Consider the following 23,747-nt stretch of genomic DNA (forward strand, 5'->3'; position numbering starts at 1 on the left):
AGGTCGGTGCCAGGTTAAATTCCACGACCTTAACAAAACAATTGAGGACCAATTGCAAAAACTGCAGTCTCTGGTAGCTGACAACACACCCACCCAGAATCCCTGGGAAAAGGTATGGTCGTGGATACCAGGAGAGGGGTGGGTGCATGGCATTCTGACCGCCTTAGCCATAGGAGGAATTGGTTTTCTGTTGTTTCTTTTTGTAATCCCTTGTTGTTTGTCTTTGCTTAGGGGAATGATAGCCCGCAATGTTAAGCATCTCACTGACCCTCACATCATGGCAATATACAGAGCTTTGCCCCCAGTCCCAGATGAGCCAGAAGAAGACGATGGTTACGAGCGAATGCGTAGGGAACACGTCCCAATGCCTGGGGAACAGGTCCCAGTGCAGGAACAGGTCCCAGTGCAGGAACAAGCCCCATTGCAGGAAGCAACGGATTACACTGATGTCCTGAGTGGTGTTCAAGCTCAGGAGTCAGATGAATCTTCTCTCTGAGCTTGAAAAGGGGGGAATGAGGCAAGGAAGGAAGGGCTACCCCTACATTATTCATATAACCAGTTATCAATAATCAATATATTCAATATATGCTTACATGAATCAAGGATTACAGTATTTTATAAATCCACTTGAATCAAAAGGGAAGCTGTGCCTTAGCTAAAATGCAAACTGCTTGGAACAGCAAAGTTAGGAACCGACCTTTCCCCTAGAAACATCTGTGCACCCCGGACAAGACATGAGTCAGGGATTCTGGTACAAATTCCCCATCAGGAACAGGCTAAATTAATCCACAGAACAGGAAGAGCAAAACCACAAAATGTCCAAGCTCCCTGTCCTGTCATAACTAGGGGAAAGGTTAGACTGAGCGTCACTGGAGCATTGGAAAGCGGAACTTGAACCCTGTGCAGGACCAGTGCTATACCAGTAGCTAGGAGCGTGACAACTGCTTGCTGATTGGCTGATATTTTGCTGACCAAGTTATGAATCCTTCATGATTGTCTTATGATCTATGATTTGCTGTGATTTGCTCAGGTATAAAGACCCCTGTATTTCTGTCAATCGGGGTCCCAGTTCTTTGGAAGAGATTCCAACTGGGTCCTTATTGCCTGGCAATAAACTTCACCTTCTTATTCTCCATTGCTGCGTCTGGCTGATCCTTATCCCTTGCAACACTGAAACACGGGTTCAAGTTACTTAGTTTTGGTAGTCACCAATACCTGAATAAATCCATGACCATGACCCATGATCCTAGCCCCTTTTGCCCTTTCTGTAATCCTAATTGCAATTTTCACAACAGCTGACCTGTGATGCCATTACACAGATTGTCTCCTGGAATTAAGAAATACACTCTAGAGGACAGACTGTCCTAGAATGGTAATCTGAAATTACCTTAACACCTCATAATTGGCAACAAAAAAGGACAAGTTTTACATCCATTATCTCTTTCTGCGCTGAAGGGGAACTGTTTCTTTCCATTTGAAATCAAGGATCATAAATTATCTTGTTCTGCTGTAAAAAGGCAGCATGATCCTATTGGCACAAAATTAACTAAGGTCAAAACAGTTGGTTAAGAAAAATGGCAATTCTTGTTTGGCATAACATATTGTCATGAATTATGCCAAGATGAAGATTATGGTATTCAGGGATAAACCACCGTGCTATAACTAGATGCTAAGTTAGATGGCCACTCAATTTACCAAGTAGACTCAATTTTATGTGGTCTCCATTTTGTAATCTGCCAGCAGAGATCAGAAGGCACAGAATACACACACACACACACACACACTGTATAGGTTCAATATTTTTACCAGCTCTAAGACAATTGCCTGTTTTTTGTTTTTGTTTTTAAAAAGGTAAGGGGGAAATTGATATATTCAGCTCAAAGAGTTTCTGAAGTCTATATATTCTATCCAATTGTCACATGGTGCCAGTTTTTTTTTGTTTGAGTTACAAAACACCTTTTCTCCCAAAAGAGCCCAGGACTGTTTTGGGAAAGTTAACTTTATTAGGGATCAAAACAGTCCAAAAGTTCCTGAGAAACTTTCTTTTTATTTCTGTCAACAGTTCTGGAAGCTGATAATTCTTCATGTCAACTAAAATAGGTTTATTATGTTAAATTACAGGTTGAGATTGCAGTTCACAGACAATTCAAGATTACTTAAATTATATTTAGAGGAGCTAGCTTCCCATGATTCTTGGTGTAATAACTCTTGGTTAACTCGACTTCACAAACTATTAAGGAGAAAAGAATTTAATGAGTTTCTTCTGAATTAAGACCATTCCTAGGCAAAGATACTGGCGTACATTATGGTTCCAGGATTCTTGTTTTTCTACTTCTTTGAAGCTGTTCTCAAAGTGAGCAAATTACTTGTTGGAATGGAACTCTCATGGTTTAAAGCAAACATTTAATTCTGTTTTCTATCACTGGAATAAATTGGGGTGGAGAACCTGTGGCCCTCCAGATACTGTTGGATAATTCCCATCAGTCCATAAATCGCTTTGAGTTTACTTTTTGTAAAATAATAATGACAATAAATAAATGATGATAACTTTCAACATGCCATAAAATTTGAATAACTGGCTTGATACTTGGAAAGCTGGCACCAACCATTTTGTTAGAGAGTCAAAGAAACTTAGCTTAATTAGGGTTGCCATATGTCCGGAATTTCCTGGACATAACTGGAATACTGCTGTTGAAAACAGTGTCTGGGTGGAAATTGGCTAAATGACAGTGTTGTTTTTGCCAGTTTCCCACAAAAAGAGCTCAAAACCATAGCTGTCAACTTTTCCCTTTTCTTGCAAGGAATCCTATTCAGAATAAGGGGATTTCCCTTAAAAAAGGGGAAACATTGCAGCTATGCTCAAAACCCTCCAATTTCTCGGCAAAACTTTTCTGCCTGGATTTTCACTTTTTGAAATATGGCAGCCCTTCTTGATATAATTTGGGAATCTCAATTCTAGATTTTTTGTTTGTAACAAAAAACAAAAACAACATTGTAAAGCAATGTTTATATTCTAGGAAGGAGAATTGACCTCTTCCTTTCAGTGTGCCTGAACTGATTTTGTGTTTAACCATCAATCAAAGGGAGAAATACTTTTCTTGGGCTGTGTGCATATAGTGCTGTGAATCATAGCTAGTATCTATATATATCTCTTTCAATCTAATCAGAAATTAAATCTTTCCCCCCCTTTTTGCTAAAAGCCTTTTCAAAATGGTTCTGCAATTCAATTCTGAATAAAGATTGACAGTTGCTATTCTAGTCATTCTGCTTAACATTTCTAATGAATGCCATCACATTTAATACCATTTGGTGTGCCATTACGTTGATTTAATCCCAACACTTTTGCTCTAAATGAGGTGCAAAGACTTGAGAGTGTAGGGCTTTGTCATAATGAATAAATATTTACAAAGACCAAAACTTTTGGCAGCATTTCAGTGATTTTTAAAAATAAAATTAAAAAAAAAATCTGCTGCATTATTAGACAACACAAATATGACCAGCAAATACTACCAGACATTTATTAAAGCTGTTCAAAGAGATCTAAAATAATTAAAATCAGAAAAAGATGTAACCTTCTTTTTATGAAGAGATCAAGTTTTCACAAGCAGCCCGGCGAGGGACACAATCATTTCAAACGCTTACTGAAAATCTATTCGGATGTGCATGGTTTTCCCCTGTAGAGTCCATCACAGTAATCTTTCTTGATGGAAGTAACAATGAGTTTCTTCAAGGCAAGATCACATCAAGCAAGATTCTTATCACTACGCACATTTGTATTTTACCTAGCCTTATGATAAATTGCATACTTTGGCAGCTGCTTGAGTCTATGCCACCTGAATCAGGCAACTTCACCTTCCTGATGACAGGGCAGGGCTAGCTCTGCAAATATGCATCCAAGAATCTCCCCTTGCATGTAGGCTCCCAGGTTATAATAATAACAAGGTTCCTTCCAGAGGCGAAACTAGCTGCTCCAGCACCTGGAGCGGCACACATGCTGTGCACCTGGGGGTGGTGCTAGTCGCCCATGGGGGGTAGGGCTAGCCACCCTTGGGAGCGAGCGTCCCGGGGGGCAGCGCCTGCGGTGAGCATTCCAGGGTGTGTGTGCTGTGATGTCACCCCCCCTCAGGTATGACACTCGGGGCAGACCGCACCTACCGCACCCCCTTCCTCTGCCAGTGGTTCCTTCCAAAATTCCGCAGTGCATCACAAATCACTGCAGAGGTGCATAATGCCCAGCAATTTGGATATCACTGCACACTCATGCTTGACCTATGACTAAACCCTACCACAGAGGTGAGAAAAGAGCATTAATGAAATGTTAGCAATGAACAAAAATCAAGGATGTAAATGTCACCAATCACAGAAAGAAGGTGTCTTATTGACCAAAATTGCCTTCACTTCAGCCAGGAAAACATGGGAGAGCTGCAAGAAATTAATACATTCCTGTATTAATGTGTATATAGCTTATGGCGCTTCCCCCCCCCCCACAGTAGAAAGTCAAAGTTAGAAAACAAATGATGAAACACAGTTAAACAATCTCAAATTTGCATTGCCAGGGATCATGCGGTGAAATGGGTAATGCCAGAAAGCTTATCAAATTTATGGCTGGGATAATGTCACTGAAGACAATATAAATAAATGTGAACTTTTTTTTGCAAAATAAAAAAATTCCTTCCAGTAGCACCTTAAAGACCAACTAAGTTAGTTCTTGGTATGAGCTTTCGTGTGCATGCACACTTCTTCAGATACACTGAAACAGAAGTTGCCAGATCCTTCTATATAGTGAGAAGGTGGGGAGGGGTATTACTCAGAAGGGTGGTGGGAATGGGAGAATGGCAAATAGCTGAGATGAGCCTGTTGACGACTCTTAATGACTGTAATAGGTCTTACAGGAAAAGGCAAGGGGTGAGAAGGTGAGAAATGGCTTAGTCATGTATAATGAGATAAGAATCCAATGTCTCTGTTCAGACCAGGTCTCTCCATGATTTTAAGCTTGGTAATGAGTTGCAATTCAGCAGCTTCTCTTTCCAGTCTATTTCTGAAATTTTTTTTGCAAGAACTGCTCAAATATGCTGGAAGTGTGAAGTATTATGGGCATTGCCAACAATGTTCATGAAGAACTGTAAAGAGATTTCAGCTTTAGGGGGAAACCTAGATATGTGGATAAAAAACACTCTATTCTGCTTCGGTAGGTACTTCCTTGCTCAACAGTTAAGCATGACAGTGCCCTGATATTCCCTAGGCACTATGGCTGACATACACAAGCTTTGACCTGATGAATAATGCACCTATGCACCTATGGAAAGAAACATCTTGATATTCATTTGTGAAAACATCAGTTAAATGTGGAGCTGTGTGGTTGTCTTTCAACCACATTAGTCATGTTCAAAGTCATAGAGTTTAGGAAACCACTGAGCAATCTGTCCTCACAGCAAGGCTAATTTCGGGAGGGGGGAACTGAATGGCATGTTATTCACTTGTCAGTGAGCAACGCGCGTATCTGGAATGTTCCACGAAATCTAAAACATATTTTGATATGGTGTGCATTTCTTTGGAAGAAATCCTTCCAAATATATCTGATTACTAGTCAGAAATTCTATTACTTTCAAAGTGAATTGTAGTGGGGGAAAACAGGATCATGCTTTTTGCAGCACACAGTTATGAATACAGAGTCAGTAATATAACATGATCAATATCCTGGCTTTCCATCAGTGAGAGGTAAGTATGCGAGAAGCAGCTACATTACTTTTTGTCACTTCCTGAAAAGTCAATCTAATGTTTCATTCAGACAAACTCACTTTTTTGCCACAAGGTGACTTTCTGCAGTCACCTGAGGGAAGAAAAAAAGGTTTGGAGAATTCACCTCAAGTAAAGTCCGTAACAAACACAAATTACGGTATAGTAACTGGAATAGGTTTGCTGGCTTGTTTGAAGATGTTATAAGCTCCTCTTCAGCAAATGCTCTCACAGCAGCATACAATAAAATGGTAAAATGACAATTAAAACAATACTCCTAAACTAGCACACTAAGACACAGAAGCAGAAATCAAAACCACAAACACACTGAAAGACCTGGGCAAATAAAAATGTTTCCATTGGGCACGGAAAAAGCAAATACAGCAGCCAATGGGATCCCGTAATAAAAAAGCCTTGGTAGGTATTCAGAATAGACCCATTGTAAGCTGTGGCTCTAACTTAGTCATGTTTATTAATAATTCCAGTGAGTCTACTCTGAATAAAAATTAGTTGACTACCACCCCTTGTCTCTTGCCATCACTCACTTTGCTTCAGAGGGTGGTGGGATTTGGAGCACGTCCGCTATTTCAACAAACTGTGATTGAAATAGGGGGGGAGGTGCCACAGCTTTTCTGCTGAAGGTTTAAAACACCTGCCCTACCCTGCCCCAGTACTGTACTGTTCCAAAGCTTTACTTTTACCTCAGTAATTAAAAAAATGGCAAACTTTTGGAACTGCCCTAAGAGGGGCAATTTCCAAGAAATGCCGTATTTTTTGCTCTATAAGACGCACCAGACCACAAGACGCACCTAGTTTTTGGAGGAGGAAAACAAGAAAAAAAAATATTCTGAATCTCAGAAGCCAGAACAGCAAGAGGGATCGCTGCACAGTGAAAGCAGCGATCCCTCTTGCTGTTCTGGCTTCTGGGATAGCTGCGCAGCCTGCATTCGCTCCATAAGACGCACACACATTTCTCCTTACTTTTAAGGAGGGGAAAAGTGAGTCTTATAGAGCAAATAATACGGTACTTAATAAAAACAACAACAACACATGAGATCAGGGATGGGTTAGGGTTGGCTGTCCATCACCCCTGATGATTGGCCATGCTTGCTAAAGCTGATGAGAGCTGGAGCCCAACAACATTTGGAGGGCGACAGATTCCTTGTTCCTGCATTAAACCAAAGGCCTAATACTTGTTTCAGCTTCAGTTGCATATTCCTTAAGCTGTGATTGTGCATTAAGAGACTTGGGTCCGAGAACTCTATCATGAAACACTTGTGTGCCATTAGGCTACCTGCAATAGGTGCTAAGCAGTAATTCCTTCTGGTTTTAGAGGTAGATTGCCAAGCTACTGTATTAAAAACTATCTAAATAGTAAGAAAAAAAAATGGGATCCTAGAGTTTCAACTTCTATACAGTGCATTAATTCCAAGAAATTCTAACTGCCATTTCAAACAGTTATCACACTCCCCATCTGTTTAGTGCAATTTAGCAGTCCCCACTGTAGCTTAGCTGGTGTGCACAACCCCCAAAGTTGCTTGACATCTGGATAAGTCTCCTCAAGAGACTTGCAAATTTAATCACTCTACTGTAGAGCAGCCGCCAGTTTAAATAGAAAGGTCACCCACTGCCAACAGTTAAATAGGCCAGAGCCGCAATGGTATGACCAACAAACATAACAGGTCCTGAGCTGTTTGGGGACTCTCACATATCTTGAACGCAAGGGCACACCTATAATTTTGACTCCACTGGCACAAAAGAAGAAAACACCAAGAAAAGGGGGGGGGGATTTAAATACGACACAATATAGGAGAAGGAATAAAGATTCAGCATTATATGAAATAGTCAGGGATTGCTAGGGCAACGATTTTTCTGCTTAGTGCCATAAGCTGACCAGATTTTTCAGGAGTAGTTGTTCAGATATCATTCTCTATAATTATATATTTCCACTATGTAATTCTTCTAGATCCAGTGTAGGTTCTTTCAAATCACCCTGGAGAACCCCCGTTTTAGATAATCAGGCCTATTCCTTCTTAGGGTCCTGAAATTGGTCCCATTAATTTGTGAGTAGCAACAGCTAGAAATAACAGCTTGAATACAAAAGTTCTTGGAATTATGTGCACTTCCGTGTGCGCTTGAGGAGCGAGTCTCTGGTTTAGGGTGGAGATGTGTCCTACTTTCCAGAGGACGGCCCTCTATCTGAGGGGATATCAAAGGCAGTCTTCCATTTGAAGGACCAAGTTTGGTTTAAATAGACCCTAAGAAGGGAGGTAAGGGGCCTTGAACTTTCACATCAACAGTTGGTACCTGGACAGCAGATGTAGCAGGCACACAGATCCCCTGATCACAGTCTTTCCCACTGTGGCAAGACGTGTTGTATTTTTATTTATATCACTGTATTTCTCAATTAAGGGGGAACTGTCAGGCACTTAGCCTCCTATCAGCAGCTTTGCTACTGGGGACGGTGGGAGAGGTGGCAGGAAGGTCAGCACAATGCAAGTACATCAGTGAAGCCAATCCAGTTCCCTTCCCACTGTGTCCACACTATGGCAACCTTTTCAGGAACTCCTTACCCTCTCAGTAAGTTTGGCAACACCACTGGCAGAAGGCCCGGTGTGTGGCACTGTCCCAGATTGTGCTCTGAAGGATTCCCTCATTCCCAGAAGTGTGTGTTCATGGCTGTGGGGCACTGCAGGAATAATGGGGACTGAAAAATCTCCAGTTTGCACTGATCATAGCCTATAGCCACTTGAATGGCAGGCAATAGCAGCTAGAAAGTAGCCACTCCTTGGAAGTACATCCCTCAGATGGATACTCATGGTAGTTTCATGTCTCAAAGGGGGCATATTTTGGTTTTGTTCTGCTAAAATTCTCATTTGAAGCTAATTTCAATGAGCACATTTGCAAGAGGCACCCCATAAGTTTGAATTTGTACAAACTGGGAGAGATGGTCTTGGAGCCTGAGAGAAGTTAACTTACGGAAATTCACAGTAAGTTTCTCAACCTCTCTGTCCCTTACTGTATGGCCGAAAATTATCTGCAGAGGGCTTTGAGCAATGGAGAACGGGATGTGGGGAGCTGATGGAGAAAAGGGGAACAGTTCAATGTTGGGCAATTATCCTAACAACTTAGGATGGAATCTATAGCTTTTATTTAGAGAGCTAATGCACTTGTTTGTTTAACTACACAACAATTGTATACTTAGCACACCAATCACCTAAGATATTATTTTTGCCTTGGTAGATACTGAGTTTCAGTGTTGTACTTATAACATGATTGGTTCCTAAAGCTTGTCCAGATTCTTGTTCCATTAATAATTATTTTCTAAGCACTCTCCAAAAGTTGTTTTTTGTCTCTTTATAGACTGTCAAGGCTGAGTGACAGCACTTCTTCTATATAAATGGACCACAAAAGAACAGAACAGCCAACTTCGTCACTCATGAAAGATTTTCAAATGTGTTATCTTTTTGTTGGCGAAGCCCCAAACTCTTATCGTCCTTTGCAAGGGTTGTGCAGTGCAGCTAAATGTCAATTGCCAGCAAGGTCACCAGATGTTCTGGTCTGCCAATGGCTCCTCTTTGGACAGCAGGTTATGGGTATTAAAGCTGACCTACCATCCTACCAGGGACGCAGGTGACGCTGTGGGTTAAACCACAGAGCCTAGGACTTGCCGATCAGAAGGTCGGCGGTTCAAATCCCCGCGACGGGGTGAGTACCCGTTGCTCTGTCCCTGCACCTGCCAACCTAGCAGTTCGAAAGCACATCAAAGTGCAAGTAGATAAATAGGTACCGCTCCGGCGGGAAGGTAAACGGCGTTTCCATGCGCTGCTCTGGTTCGCCAGAATCAGCTTAGTCATGCTGGCCACATGACCTGGAAGCTGTATGCCGGCTCCCTCGGCCAATAAAGCGAGATGAGCACCGCAACCACAGAGTCGGCCACGACTGGACCTAATGGTCAGGAGTCCCTTTACCTTTACCTTTACCTTTACCATCCTACTATGTTTGAATCTTAACTCCAGATTGCTTTTTTGCAAATTAATGGGTTGGTGCAGCGGTTTCAAGAGTGAGATAGAAGGCTACATTTTTGTTGTTTTTACTTTTATTTTCAGATCTTGTAGGGTAGCAGAAGTTGTTGGGTAAACGTTTAAGAACCTGCACTATTTTTGGTGATTCTAAGTTGTTTTAAAATTATGCTTTAACACTGCAACCTGCCATGGGAAGTTAGGGTGAGGGGTGGGTAATTAATAAGAATAAGAATAACTTCATAAATGGAATGTAGGTGTGCAGCATAACATGCCGATCAAATATATGTAGGTTAGAATACTTAGGACTGCAGTACTCTTTTACAACAGACGTTTCACTGTAAAGTTTCATTTCCCAACGTCCCAGGCTGCATGCATTTTACAAATTTGAAATATTTCAACCCTTTGAAACAATCAATTAGTGCAACGTATTATTGATAGAAACAACAATAATAATGAGAAATTTAAAATGATGGCTCATAGGAATCTACTGCAGCTGCTAGGCCACAGCTGAAGGGATCACTCAAACATGCATCCAGCCTGATTGGAAGCCATTATGCTGAAACAGCGCTGAAAAATCAGATTACCCCTTCTGAGGCAGTGGAGCTTTTATAGTAATCTCATGGAAAATACAAAATACGCCTACATTAAGGCTGTTTTCAGAAACTAAACCATCTCCAGATATTTAAAACCCCTTTCGCCTGTATTTGTAGCAGGGAAAGGCTGTTTACTTCAAAGCATTTTGACATCGCCTTGGCTAAACACATGTTTAAACAGCTGCTATTCATTTACAGTAAGCTCTTTGCTTTCCATATACACAGACAGCATGCCTGAAATTACAGATTTTGGCAGATTCCGTTCTAATTGTTCATTTTCCCAATACTTGAAGATAAGAAGTTAGCCTCTTTAAAGCTGTACATAAACAAAAGCTTGATGGCAAGTAAGAAATCATTTATTTCCACATCTGCAGTATACATATGCTTTGGAAATAACAGCAAACCAGTTTATTTTTCAACATTTATTTTTTATTAGGACTAAGCTGAAAGTAGGGAATTTTCATGAACATTTTGATCAGTGTCAAAAAGCACTACACACACACACACACACACACACACACACACACACACTGAAACAGGGTGAATGTGTTTCCTATTCAAGAAGGATTGTCCTCACTTTGAATAGACTTCTTTTGCTCTCAGTGATATCAGCACATAGGAAAACCTTTCTGGCACTGTGACACCATAACAGTGACTTGCATTCTGCAATAGGTGCTTACCTAGGAATGCCTAGGAAGCATTGCACTCACATTTCATTGGCTCAAAGAACAGAAAACATTAAGTATCTAGTTGCCCCATCCCAAAATGTCAGCTCAAAAATCAAAATAGGCAAAAATTCAGCACAAGTTGCCCATATTTGTGTTCCTTGTTTAATACAATTGCACAGTACGGCAATATCAAATATCATGTTGGAGAGGCGCAGCACAAATCTCTTAATCTCGCATTATGGGGAGAGAGCCATTGAAAGCTGCCGAGCATTTTATTTGTGACAAGAAACGAGGCATGTTACAAAAAGGATCGTTGGTGACTAAGCAATGCTCTGAGTTAACCCACTTAAATTAATGGATTTAAGTCCATTGATTTCAATAGGTGTGTTCTGACATGGGATGTTACCCCATGAATGGATGTGCTATGTATACAGAAGAAAGATGACATATATCTTTCCTCTGAGAGTGTAAAGGGCAAGTCAATGTTCTTCAGATAGTTTTACGCAAGTTAATCTTCCTCTGATAAAGAGCTGCGTTAGCACAAAAGAAGTTATTTCCTGCATATACTCCAACTGATTATTATTATTATTATTATTATTATTATTAGGCTATGTATTCCATTTCTATCCTCCCCACCCCACCCCAAAAAAGCTGAAAGCAGTGTACAAGGTCCTGTCCCATCCTGTCTGCCCCATTTTATCCTAACACAGTTTCGGGTTAGGCTCGTAGTCCCTGACCCAAGGCCACCCAGTGAATGTATTGGCTAATCTGGGAAGTTTTCACATGATCTGTTATGTTTGTGCAAAGAGGGTGGAAGTGTGTGACATTGCATTCTATAGGCTGCCCCTGTGCTAAAGATCTTTTTGCCTCATTGAAGCAGTGAAGACAGCAATAACAGAAGTCTCGTGTCCCTTCTTCTTCTTTGCTTGTTATCTGACTTCGCTTCCTCCCTAATTGGAACTTTTTTCTTACCCCCCACCCCACCCCAGGTCCCACTTTTTATCCTCATTGCACCCATGAACCTAGAAAGCTTGTTAACATTATCTGGCTAATGTCTTTTCGTAAAAGGTCAATCAGCCTGCTTCATGGTTCGGAAGCCTGGCTACTTCATCACCCTCATGCCAACACACATGTTGTGGGCAAACTGTGCCAAATTTATTATGTAGGGCAGAGTTCTTCGATCTTGCATATCCAGATGTTGCTGTATTGCAACTCCCAATGGCTGGAAATTGTAGTCTGAGAACATCTGGGCATCCAAGGTTGAAGAACAATGATCTAGGGCAGGCATGGCCAAACTTGGCCCTCCAGATGTTTTGAGACCACAGTTCCCATCATCCCTGACCACTGGTCCTGTTGGCTAGGGATGATGGGAGATCTAGGGTGTTTCTGTGTATATGGGTACAATTCCACAAATTTACCATTTATTAAGAACTGTGTTGCGACAAGACCGCTGGCCTCAATGTATCTCCAAAAGTGGTTATCTGGAACTGGAATTGCAATTGTAGCAGCTAATAAAATTCAATTAGACTATCTGGGGATTTAATTCTACTTTACCATGGCTTCGTTCCCAGTGTCTTTAAACTGACTGAACTCCCTCATTTATAAAAATGTTAGCATCAGCCATGACACCTAAGACAGCACCCACAATTTCCAGGACTAGGGTGCTCTTATGTGTCACTGAAATCCATTCTGCTTACATACTTTTAACTCTGTGCAGGGTTGTGACTGATCTATGCATCCACTGCCACAAAGATGCCATACTAAACGTGCAAACATTACCAAAATCATATATACATTATAAAATATGTAGGCATGCATGTAGGGAAACACACACACACACACACACACACACACACACACACGCACCCTACAACACACCAAACTACAGCGATAGCAGTACATTACAAGCAGTGCATTACAAATACTGATCTCTATATGCAGAATATATCTGCAAAAAACTTTGGTGATAACACAAGGGATAATGGGCAGAAAAATCAGAAAGGATTGCAGCTATACACAGCTGCCACCAGTAACATTATCAGGTTTACCTTGGTGGCTGGCTTCAGTTTAAAGGGAACTCTCTACATGCTATATACTTGGCAAGAAAAATGTTTCCCAAAAGCTTCTGGGAGCATGTGTTTTCCTGAACATATGGAGCAATAGTAAGTTGTGCCATAAAAAAGAGCATTATTCTAAAATAGGTCTATGCTGCCCCAACTCAGATTTTAGTTTCTGTAAATAATAAATGCAATATAACTTTACACCGTTTAAAAATTTGAAGCATAATTCATAAATACTCCTGTTCAGATCTGTGTCACAAGAGAACGAGCTCTGTGAATGTTATTCTGAAGTACCAGATAATAACTCCCAACAGCAAAGCCCAAACCACTCATGAAAATGTAGCCGTTTGAACAGAGTGATCTAGTGTTGCCAGCTGTCTGTGTTTGCCTCTAACTATCAAAGCTACAATGTCTTTTCTTTAAAAATAAAAATAAAAATCACAGATACATCCCCTCCCCACCCAGAACAGTTTGAAGTAACTGGCACAAGTGCTTTTAGGAATGCAGCCCAGGTTGAACAATAAAAAGGGGAAATGAGTGTAACAGAATGTTCACAAACACACACATTGGAACCAAAGATAACAACGATGTACAGAGCAGTCTTCCATAACTAATTTATCTTTTATGACCTACATACAACAATCTTAGTACTGGGGTAGACAAACAGCTGAGCTGCACACTCGGTCAGTTATTCACATGTAACACTCAACAAGTGTACAGTTTGTGTACCTATGTACACAATGGTTGAGCGGCACAAATTGTAAACTGTACACCTTTCACACAAACACTTGTACATGTGTGGAGGCAGCTTGTACCTATGTTCAGTGCAATCTAGGAACAAGCGTTTTCTTGTAGCCTTTTGGTATGTCAATGAATTAGTCCAGCTTGCTCCTCATTAGATTGTGGATGGGCATTAAGGCAGTTGATAAGGATCTTTTTTGCTTTTGCTTCGGTTCCTTCCAAATTAGTTCATAATCTGGCTCCTTTTATCAGCTAGAGACATTTCTCCTCATACTGGCCCGCCCTGACAAGCTTTTAATTCTCATCCCGAACTTAGTTTGATGCCCTGTCACTCTTCTGTACACTGTTCTGGCACAGATGCTCTTTTGAACTGTCATTCTGTGTCAAATAATTTTGCAGTTACTCATCATCTTTCTCTCTCTTGCTCTGACGAATTTTTTCATGTACACGTGGTCTGAGATAATGAAAATAATGGCAACCATAAACCCTAAAATGTCAAGATAAGGTTGAAGCAACCTCTCTCTTATGCAAATGTGACATCAACTTTGAGAGAGAGGGAGAGAGAGAAAGAGAAAGAGAGGGAGAGAAATTACTTGCCACCACAAGAGACCAACTTGAATTCATCAGCCCCTACTCTCAGGGACTGATGCAATGTACACATTAGCAACTTAAAACACAGCATGGTCACCTGCATTTCAAGTCACATTTGCACATCATTGTACACATCAGAGAGAGGGTGAGGATGTCTTCTCCCAATGTGCATTACCTGCTTGGTTTCGCCACCCCTGCAATCCTTACTGTGACTTGAATGTGGCTTAAATTTTCCATTTGGACTGAAGCTGGTTTGAGGAGAAATGCAACAAACAGCAATAGTTCTCAAGAAAATACAGGATAGGTATATATTGTGGCTAATGCCATGTGCACATAACTAAAAAAAACCCCACAGCACTGGGAGCATTTCAGATGCAGAATACATGATAATGTATAAAGGAGGGAAAGGAAGCACATCAAACATTCTATTAGGTATACATGCCTATATTTGCTATTATGTATTTATTTAAAGGGGGGATGCGGGTGGCGCTGTGGGTTAAACCACAGAGCCTAGGACTTGCCAATCAGAAGATCGGCGGTTCGAATCCCCACGACGGGGTGAGCTCCCGTTGCTTGGTCCCTGCTCTTGCCAACCTAGCAGTCGAAAGCACGTCAAAGTGCAAGTAGATAAAGAGGTACCGCTACGGTGGGAAGATAAACAGTGTTTCCATGTGTTGCTCTGATTCACCAGAAGCGGCTTGGTCCTGCTGGCCACATGACCTGGAAGTTGTGCGCCGGCTCCCTCGGCCAATAAAGCGAGATGAGCGCCGCAACCCCAGAGTCGGTCATGACTGGACCTAATGGTCATGGGTCCCTTTACCTTTTTATTTATTTAAAACATTTTTATCCCACTCTTCAGTCAAAATAAAGCTCCCAGAGCAGCTTGCAAATATCACTGATAAGATATTCCCTGTCCTCAGGCTTACAGTCTAATGGACATGGCTCAAAGAAAAAGGGATTGGGAGGGAAGAGGAAAACATCAAACTCAGGTACTCTCTCTCTCGCAATGCTGTGAAAATGGCTTCGTGAGAAATCCAGTAAATTCTGCTTTGATTATATTGCCTTTCTCAGCCTTGCAAAACAATGCAGCCCGATTAGAAGTAGAGTTATAATAATACCTGCATTGTGAAAGCATGGGGATTACTGATAACTGAATCTATGAATGAATTATTAGCTGGATCACTGACAGAAGGCCATATGAATTTCTCTCTAGCCTTATAGACATGTGAAGGGAAACAAGCTTTCTGGAGTGGAGAAACAAACATGGGCATCTGTGTTGGTCAACTAAGAAAAAATCCAAACAGGAAAGCAATGGGTCCATTAAATTTGGTGCTAGCCGCGCTGAGCCCGGTCCTGGCCGGGGAATAAATAAAACATCATCATCATCATCATCATCATCATCATCATTAAACAATATTACCTCAGCTTAATAAGCCAATTTATGTATGAGTCTCCACCCCACCCCACCTCTTCATTCTTCCCTTCATGTGATCAAGAGAACAAATCAGACCTGATTTTGGAACAAGCCAATATATTAAGTCATGGCTTGACGCTGGCTTAATATCCTGGCTTGTATGGAAGCCATTGACCATAACTTCACAGTTCAGATGAAACAGGAAACTTTTTAGTTAATTGCTGAATGTTTAGCTTGTTTACAACAGTTGAGAAAGGAAAAGCCAAGAGGCTGTATGCACACCCAAAAGGCTCTTTCATATCTCAGTTCATGAATATGGCAATTAAAAAAACAACAAGTACCTTTATTAGGACCAACTATAACCATCTACAGACATAGTGTTTTGCTTTGCTTTGTTTGTTTTTAAGAGAAAAATGGAAGGAGGAGACTGCTCAGCTTCATTTACCTTTCATTTCACACTTTATATCCTGGATTCAGACAACTAATTATTGAATGGGGTCAACACCTGGAAATTGCACTGGAATTTTAATCTCAAGAGATTTAATGGCATAGTTGGACAGAAGAGGTCGGGAGGAAAGGAAGAACAAAAGAGAATGCTGAAGGAAGCATTAATGTATGTTTCAGTTAGAATATAAACTACCTATAATTGGCAGTGGACAGATATGTGTTGACTGCTAAGAATGGTCACAGGATTTTAATGAAACTGATCCAGAATCTGGCAGTCAAATCTTATCACACTATGGCCTGGATACAGACTTAGTCATGCTTAGAGTAGACACGCTGAAATTAATCAGACCTTAAGAGTGACTAAGTCTGGATCAATCTCTTTGTTTCAATATTAATGGATGTATGATATCTGTGAAGGGACGCGGGTGACGCTGTGGGTTAAACCACAGAGGCTAGGACTTGCCGATCAGAAGGTCGGCGGTTCAAATCCCCGCGACGGGACGAGCTCCCGTTGCTCGGTCCCTGCTCCTGCCAACCTAGCAGTTCGAAAGCACGTCAAAGTGCAAGTAGATAAGTAGGTATCGCTCCGGCGGGAAGGTAAACGGCGTTTCCGTGCGCTGCTCTGGTTCGCCAGAAGTGGCTTAGTCATGCTGGCCACATGACCCGGAAGCTGTACGCTGGCTCCCTCGGCCAATAAAGCGAGATGAGCGCCACAACCCCAGAGTCGGCCACGACTGGACCTAATGGTCAGGGGTCCCTTTACCTTTACCTATGATATCTGTGACACATTCTACTGTTGTAGAATCTTTTAGAACTGGGTACAGTGGTACTCTGAGTTACAAACGCCTCAGGTTACAAATGCTTCAGGTTACAAACTCTGCTAACCTGGAAGAGTTACCTCGAGTTGAGAACTTCGCCTCAAGATGAGAACGGAAATTGTGTGCCGGCGGCGCAGCGGCAGCAAGAGGCCCCATTAGCAAAAGCACGTCTCTAGTTAAGAACAGTTTCAGGTTAAGAATGGACCTCTGGAACGAATTAAGTTTGTAACTAGAAGTACCACTGTAGTAATGTATATGAATTATGTAAATATTTTTAAAAGGATCTGACTTCCAAATATGTCTGCTATCTGCCTCACACAAGCTAAAATGAGTTCAGGGATTATTATTATTTTTAAAATGTATATAATGTTCCTGTTTTCAGTTCTGAGGACTCAATATCTTGAGCCCCTAATGGTAGGAATCAGAACTGTACATGGGGAAATTACAGTGGTACCTCGGGTTACATACGCTTCAGGTTACATACGCTTCAGGTTACACACTCTGCTAACCTAGAAATAGTGCTTCAGGTTAAGAACTTTGCTTCAGGATAAGAACAGAAATTGGGATCCGGCGGCGCGGCAACAGCATTAAATCCCATTAGCTAAAGTGGTGCTTCAGGTTAAGAACAGTTTCAGGTTAAGAACGGACCTCCAGAACGAATTAAGTACTTAACCCAAGGTACCACTGTACAGCAAATATTTCTTAATGACCAGAACAATCTTTTGTGTTTAATAAACAGGTTTTAATTTCAACACAGCTCTGCTATCTGGAAGTATCTTTACATTCTGACTCCATCCAACCCCACAGGTCCATGGTGAATACTGTTTTTATGGAGACATATTGTGAGCAGCATCATATACTTAAAAGCCCTGGTCCAAAGTAAAAGTTTCCCATAGAACTGGAATGACAGCAATTTGCCTTTGGAGTGTAGCTGTGGGAACTTCTACAGACTGCAGCTGAGTATCTGAAAGTACTTTTAGCATTTCAAAAATTTGTGTTCGGGCTTACAAGCTGCTATCCGACACTGAATTGGACGGCTGCGGCTGCTACTGGATTTCTCTGAAGAAAATCCACTATAACCCTTTCAAAGACTCTTTGAAACTGGTGCAGCTCACTGCAAAAGCCTACAAAAGTGGTCCAAAAGCTTATTATAAGTAGGAAGGTTCAGGGAGAAAAGAGGGAGACCTTCTCTCCAAGGAGTGAGGAATAATAAGTCTTGGACAGTTACAAGTTGGATCTACAAGAAAACATTGCAATGTGGAGTGCTCTTGTTCAGAATTTCAAACAGCCAGTAATTCCTTTTTCCAGGATATTCTGTTCCATTCCACGTCTCCCTCCCATGCTTACACACACACCAGCTAGTCAGTATCTGTGTCCACACTCAGTCATCATTGGGCTGCTTAGGGTTTGCCCCTCTCCCAATACTTTTTACTTCCCTCTTGTGCTTGTTGTTTGGCATTTTGACTACATAAGGACCCGCACTCAACAAAATGAGCCTGCAATTAGTATATATTCTGTTTTGAAGCACAGGTTAGATTTCTTCACAGTTATACTCAACTCATAGCTATCAACTTACAGATTTGAAAATAAGGGACCAGCAGCCTCGAAAATAAGGGATCAGCAGCCAAAATAAGGGATTTTAGTCAACCAGCTGAAATACGAAGTTAAAAGGGACCAGATAATTTTGGAGGGCAGCGCTGGTTTTTAGCTCTTCGTTTCCAGAGGTTGCTGCTCAAGACACCAGCTGATGAAACACTGCAATTAAATAACTACAAGCAGCAACCACTTTTCGCGCAAAACGAAGCCCAAGCTACGAAGATGCTGCTGCAGTTCTGTATCTTTTCTCTCGTGCTCCATCTGCAGCTCTCATTTCCGTCAGATGAGGTGGGAGGAAGAGGGGGGGGGAAATAGCGCCCAAAGTAAACCTGCAGATCAGACCATCTATACTAGTCTACCACTACAAATCTATGGGAGAAGCGCTTGCGGTCCTTCCTCTGCTTTCCCCCTCTATGGTTAGCCCTTGGAACACCTGCCCGCGCCTGCGCCTCCTCTCTCTGAACTGCTTTTTCTATGGTTGCCCTTGCTCTCCTCTGAAGGCTCCTCAGCAATTAATAGGTCACGCCAGGCTGCCCATCTCATCCGGGTTCTTCGGTGGTGCAGCCACAGTATGGCCTAGCAGGAGCATGAGCGGCGGAGGGCAGAGGGGAGGCCCCAGGCAGAGACGTTCAGTTCGGCGGCTGCGAGGAGGATGGCGGCGGAAGGGCCCGAGGCTCCCGCCAGTCCCTGCGCAGAGGGGCTCCCGGGGGCCGAGGCTGGTGAGAGGAGGCCGGAGGGGGGCAGGCCGGGCAGCCAAGCAACACAGTTGGAGCCTCCCTCCTCCCTGGCCAGCAGGGAGGAAGGGAGAGGAGCTGCTTCCTTTGAAACCCGGGAAATTTAAGGGACGTCATCAATAAGGGACAGCAGAGGGACACGGCGCTGGGATAAGGGAGTTTCCCGCCAAATAAGGGACGGTTGACAGCTATGACTCAAATAGGTTTTGGGTTCCTTGCAACTGAAACACTGATTGAGAACATGTTTATGGTGTACACAAACCTGTAGCACATTTGAGTCCCTTTTGGAATATCCTGTTCAGCTCACAGGCAAACAAAGAAAGAAGGGAAAGAAACCTCCAAAACCTATTGCACTTAAGAAAAACCGTTCAGCAGGATGTGGTTATGAGATAAGATTCTATTTCATATTTTACTGAATCAAACCAAGCTGTGCACATACATTTGCTTCAAAGGAAAAACAAGCTGCCTGCTTTGTCACATCAAACATATTTCCTCTAGAAATACTAGAAACCATTCTTTACACTAGAAATTCTAATTAAAATGCTGCTTAACTGATAGATTTACCTGCCTATGGGCATTTAGCCTTGCTTTCACATCATTGTTATCTTCAGCAGGAATGCCACCAAAATTTGAAAATAACAGGCCTGAAATAAGAATTTCCTCAACTCAAAATACTTTGCTTAATTGAGGAGATCTATTGCTCTATTCTTAATTAAAGTGAAGAAGCGTTACAAGTGTATCTGCTGATTCTGTACCTGTGCGGTCAGCATCCATCAGAGCAGGCATGGTCAGAAGTTAATTACTTTTAACTCCTTAGTCTCAAACAGAAGTACCTATGATTGCTGATACTGATGTAGAAAGTTTAAAATGCAAATTTATTTACAGCACAGCTGGCCTTGTACCCAGGAAAGCAAGTTGTCTTAGGGGGATCACTTATTGCCTCTGTTTAGCCATTGTGTGTGTGTGTGTGTGTGTGTGTGTGTGTCCTTGCAGCCTTGTGTTCTGATCTGAGCCCCACAACAGGGAGGTTTCTCTGAGATCTCCATGAAGAATGTCATGTGCTTCATGGTTATTGGTCTTCCTTATGTGTGGCGGGATGATGAAATTTTCCTGGACCACTTATGCTTTCAGGCTTCAGTCTCTAAAGCAATGTTCAAAACTCCCATTGTTGTAGGCGCATTTTGCAACAGGGAATTCCATTAGCGCGAGCAGTTTCTGAGCTCTGGGTACAGTACTGCACCTAAGATTTCAGATTAAAACTGCAGAGTGGAAGGAAAGAGGACCTTTTTCTGCCTCCCCACTTCCAGCTACTCTCTGAAGGCTGGAGAGGAGACCCTCTTAGGAATATTAGGGGGGTAGGCAGGGGAAGGACTAGATCTTGTGAAAAATGAACATAATATTTTAGCTGCAGTTCATTCATTTTCAGCTTTGTATTCTTGTTATTAAAAAGGGCACCTAGACATTCCGTTGTTGCGCCCATAACCTAGGTTTAAGGTGCCTTTTCGCTCCTAGCTTTCATATATCAGTTTCTAACACTGCTATAAAGTAAGCCTTCATCAACCTTGGGCCCACAGATGTTAGACTAACACTCCTATTACCCCTGACTGCTGCCCCTGCTGACTATGGGTGTTAGGAATTGTAGTCCAACAACATCTGGGGACTCAAGATTGAGAAAAGCTTTTCTATAGCAAAGTTTCAGAGCCCAGAAGCAAAAAGGGAGGGAGGAACAAATGTGATTGTCCTTATTAACGTGATCCTGCAAATGTTGACAAATGCAGGACAATATCGAGAGAGACTAGCCCTAAGAAGGGGAAACCCCACAAAAGCAGTCAAATGATGACCAAGTCTGCTCAGTGGGACTGGAATGCTGGAATGTCTCCTAATTTCCCAGATCCTGATATTAGTTTCATTAATAACCATGACATCGGTTTTTTGCTTCAAGATTTCACAGAACCCCACCCCCTGGAGAAATCTTGCACATATTGCTAATACTAAGCCTACCACAATATGAGCAGTCTGGTCCAACAAAGGAACATTTTCACTCTTAGGAAATACCGAAAGTTCCTGCAAGCTGCAAGAAACCCAAACTCACCACCCAGAGTGCTTTCTAAATGGATGTTTACTAAAGCAGAAGAGATAATACATAGTTCTGCAATAATGCTTCTGTTGCTTTAGAAAGCAAAACAAAATAAAATGATTTTTGAAACATAGAGAGAAGAGTCGTTCTACTGAAGTTGAGTGTTTATTGAACTAATGATGGTCAAGATGTTCAGAGGCTGCATTTAGCCTCCTCCACTCCACAAGGACTCTTTGCTACTAAATCTGCAGATAGCAAGAATGAAAAAAAGAGAACCCATCTTGATTATTTATTTACACAATGCCATCAATGAACCTGCCACTTGACAGAGTTGCTTAAACACGCAAACAATAAATCCCTGCTTCTGTTGTTGCTGCTTTGACAGAAGGGCAAGAACAGAAGATGGGGGGAGAGATGTAAAAGACAAGAGGAGAGAATGGAAGAGAAACAACGAGTGAATCTGAGCGAATGGATTTTATGACCATAGCCCTTTACTTTTGCATGACAGGATCGTATGGGATTTTTTTCCCCATATGCAATTGCTATGGAACATTGTATGGAACACCACACTAAATCCTTAGTTTATAATGTAATATGTCACTGAAAACACATTAAAAAGTGGTGTTTTGAAGGTTGTGCTTTTTAAAACCCAAGTTTGTTCATGCACACTTCAGAAGGCACCATGCACCAACACTGGCTGCACCTCCTGAGTTTCACTGTATCACCTCCTGAGTTTCACAAAATTATATGTAGCCCCCTTTCCTGAATCCAAGCTTGTGTGTCAGCTCTGTAAGAATAATCTGTGCTTTATATACACCTCTGCTTTATACAGCATCACAATTTCTCCTCTGTCAGTGAGCAGCAGCTAGTCTGCATTGGGCTATGGCCCACCCCAGTCAATGGGATTGACAAAATGATTGACAACGCAGCACAATTCTATGCAGATCTCCTTAGAAGTAAGTTTTATTGAGTTTAATGGAACATGGGGTGCATCCAGATGGGGGATTGACATCATAAATGGATGGTTCAGATCTGATTTTCCTGCATGAGCATTTGGTATCTGAATGCCCACACATTTTTCATAGCAATTTGGCTGTTTCCCGTTTGCACCAGTGGGCAGTGCTTGATGAAACGGCCCCATGCTGGATTTTCTAGTCCCTCCCCCCCTCCACTACCTTTCCCCTTTCCCCTTATGTGCTCATCATTTTTTATTAAACAAACAAACAAACAAACTTCCACCCAAGTGTGCAAGAGCTAGGGATATCAGAGTGATCCATTGAAAATGGCCTATCAAGCAGATATCCTCCCATCTGCCTGTTCAACTGCCATCACAGCATGGACTCTTGCAATGAATGCTTTTTGCCTTTGTTCTCTAAAACAAAAGCTTTTAAAGAAACATGTACATATTATGTGTACACAGATATTACATTGTACCCTAAAGGAAAACCTACAAAAAATGATCTGTAGATGGTCCCTCACCCCGAGTAAATTGGTTAAAATGTACAAAAAGGGATCTAAAATGTGTTGCAAATGTGAAGAGATAGAGGGGACATCCATACATATATGGTGGAGATGATATACTCAGAAATAAAAAAGATGTTAAGGTTGACATTTCCCCCCCCCCAAAAAAAGAGATGTTCCTTTTGAGTATAGTAGAGGGTGAGACACCTAAGAGTGTATTAAATCTTTTTCTTTACACAATCACTGCAGCCAGAATAACTTACACACAAATGTGGAAGGACAAAAATAGTCCAATGAAAGAGGATTGGCAGAATAAGCGAATAGAATACACTGAGCTAGCAATGTTGACTGCAAAGATAAGAAACCAAGGTGAATACGCTATAAGAGAGGAGTGGGAAAACTTTGGAGAATATTTCAGAATTATAACAGTTATATAAATCCCCAAGTAGGACCAGACATATGAGAAGCAGCTAAATTAACTAGAAGGAGTAGAAGGATATTGTCAGGGAACTGACATCGGAGGAAAGGGAAGTGGTAAGGCTCCCAGAGACTGGGAGAGAGTCAACAGCCAAAGCAGGGACCAGCAGGGGGAGCGCGGGGTCTCTGGAGGAGGATCTCAGTAATGCTGAGAGAGACGCAGCAGCCCAGGCAGGAAGCAGCAGGGGAGAGAAAGGGGTGAGAGACACTTCGAGCGAAAATAGCGGGGAGGTGTCAGAAGCAACTGCAGGGAGACCCATGCTTCGCCGGAAGCTGCCACGTCGTGAGTCCAGGAGACGCGTTTCCGTT

At 41.9% G+C, this 23,747-nt stretch overlaps 1 protein-coding gene and 1 long non-coding RNA gene across 8 annotated transcripts in view; one reads left to right on the forward strand and one right to left on the reverse strand.

Annotated features, from left to right (window-relative positions):
- The window catches only part of MACROD2 (mono-ADP ribosylhydrolase 2), a 1,043,571-nt gene that overhangs the window by 288,079 nt on the left and 731,745 nt on the right, over positions 1-23,747 (reverse strand). The gene's annotated exons all lie outside the window — the stretch shown is intronic.
- Positions 6,917-9,357, forward strand: LOC309530035. Its single transcript, XR_014218599.1, has 2 exons — positions 6,917-8,726; positions 9,100-9,357. It is a non-coding gene; the product is annotated as an uncharacterized lncRNA (long non-coding RNA).

Source organism: Podarcis vaucheri, assembly GCF_965113315.1.
Source record: "Podarcis vaucheri genome assembly, chromosome: 3".
Classification (NCBI taxonomy): domain Eukaryota; kingdom Metazoa; phylum Chordata; class Lepidosauria; order Squamata; family Lacertidae; genus Podarcis; species Podarcis vaucheri.